The sequence below is a fragment of the Pygoscelis adeliae genome, unplaced genomic scaffold, assembly GCF_000699105.1.
Source record: "Pygoscelis adeliae isolate BGI_AS28 unplaced genomic scaffold, ASM69910v1 Scaffold108, whole genome shotgun sequence".
Classification (NCBI taxonomy): domain Eukaryota; kingdom Metazoa; phylum Chordata; class Aves; order Sphenisciformes; family Spheniscidae; genus Pygoscelis; species Pygoscelis adeliae.
In genome coordinates, this window is record NW_008825498.1 from 4,349,345 (window position 1) to 4,351,844 (window position 2,500).

Consider the following 2,500-nt stretch of genomic DNA (forward strand, 5'->3'; position numbering starts at 1 on the left):
GCACAAAGGCAATCGCTGTGCCCCAAATAGGGGAGCCAGCTGAAGTTGTTTCTGACAACAGTGTCAATGACAAAGGGGCAGGTGTTCAGAATTGACACTTATTTTTGTTCTTAATAATTAAGATACTGTGCATGTAACTTGATTTCTGAGCTGTGCCAGGATATTGGTGTATATTGCAACAACTAAATCCGCAAAAAATCCCCCACAAAACATCAGTTGTGCAGAGGTATGTTTCATATTACAAGCACAGGTAATAAAGGGGTTCTAAATTTCTCTTTTTTATATAATTACTCTTAGTGAAAAGTATTTACCTTGCTTATTTACCAAGTTTGTTCCCTGGGATTCTAATGACAATGCCTTATACTTTCTTGATGAAGGACTCCTGTGCATGAGGACCTCTTCCTTTAATTGCAAGATGTGATTTGGTTCCTTTAGCAGTATTGACCTCCCTACTGCAAGTCTCTGCAATGAGGCTTTGGTAAGTTGAGGAGACTGCATGGAAGGAAAGAGATGAGCTAAGGGAAGACAAGTAAAAGCACAACATCTACTAACCTCTGGCTTTGAAAAGACGAAAGCATGGGGCACTGCCCACTGTTCTCTAGAAATCCTGCTTAGGGAGCTACGGTAGGGAAGGCTCGGGAGTTAGAATGTGTTCAGTGCCTCGGGGCAGACGCTTTTCGCTCCCAGTGGTTTCCCTGAAGTCTGTGATGGTCTTAGGCTTATAAACTAGAGACATGAAGTCCCTGCTTAAACCAAGCAGCAAGTACATCTAGTTTTGGTCCACAGAAGAAAACAGATAATTTTACATGGTGCAGGTCAGGGAATAACCGCAGAAGAAAGAAAACACATGGAATTTTCTGCTGATAGCTGCCACCTGTAAGAGAGGAACTTTAATCTTCTACTTTGCAGATATGATGTGTAAAATTTTGAAAAGCACCCAAGTGAGTTAGAAACTTTGAAGTCTCCTTTCAAAAGTGCTCAAGCCCATTTAGAAAATACCATACCCAGGACTTCTGGAAATATTTGTCCAAAGTAATTCATAAGTGACCACAAATCATACATATAAGTAAGACTGAACTTTATTTCAACTTGAGTTAGTGTAGCAAAGTTAAATAAAAATTAACCAGGTCTTTTCACTAATGAGCAAAACATACCAGTATGCTAGTCCCAGAAACTTGTTACACATTGGCACAGACCTGTTTTGGCAGCTTACAATGGTATAGGAGTGTGTGACACATCACTCAGTGAAAACTGATACAAAACCCCGTGGGGATTATTTACAGCCATTACAGCAGTAAAGTTCAGCAGCACAGGCGTGATATAAAAATTGTTCTTCCCATCTACTACAGTTGGGAGGCAACTCGCATCGCTGAAGATACCAGCTACTAGCGAAATGGAGGTGTCTTATAATTCATGTTTCTCTTCACCTGAACGGGGTCAAAATCTGGGTGGGCAACGGGGTACAACTGGGAGGAAGGGGAGGCACAACAGGAGCAAAACAAAGAAAACGGTTTTAGAAGCAGCATATGAGGGTGTCATTCTTTTGGGAAGAATACCATGCCCTAAAACACCAGCTGCCTAATTTCTCTTGGAAATTTCTTGCAGAAATACTTGACGTCCAAGGGAGGAGGAAAGGAGATATCTGGTGAGGAGAAACAGAAAGGTATGACAGAACTTCTTTTTTAAGGTCATCAGAAAATAAATAAAAGCAAAAACTGCCTTGATGCCTTTCAGTTCCAGTCCTTTGCATTCATGAGCAATCTGACTCCAAGTTTGTAAATGCATTGGCATCCTTGGCCAAGTCAAAGAGAAAGACCATGAGACCTGGCATACAAAGTCCCACTCCTGGTGTGTATTTTAATTAACGAGAGCCTGAGTATTATCTGGGAAAGGGGATGGGGCTCATGGCTTTCACACCAGGTAAAACTTTCTGTAAGTGCTCGCTCCAGTCTCCTTTCATGTGCATTTCATTCAAGGGCATACATTCCATCTTTTTCTTTTTTTCTTTTTTTTTTTTTTGACAATTGGAGGTTTGACAACAGAAGAACAGAGCTATAAATGTGAGGGTGCAATATATCATGAGATAAAGTATGGAGAACATGTCCTCTACCAAAATGCCCCTTGGTGGAAAGAAAAAGCCCAGAATGCCTACAATGAGAATTTCCTCTGCTTGTTACAACTATAAAGGAGCAAAAACCGAAACAAAGCCCCAACCCATGGGCTGTGCTGTGCACGTTTCTAGGGTATCGGCTCTGGCAGAAAGTTGAAAGGTTACATTTGTGAAATAGCAGCTGCTTTCCTGCCATTTGATTCAGGCTTCTGCATTGCAAAGTCTTGAAACCGAAAGACAAATCTGACAATATGCTAATCTTCCAATAAAAAAAAAAGTGACTTCTGAACCCTTATCTGTTGAAGAGCTGACAGTGAAGTTCAGAGACGGTTGTCTAACCAGACAAAACGATAGAGAAAATATGCCTTCAAACAAGATCATAAATCTTGA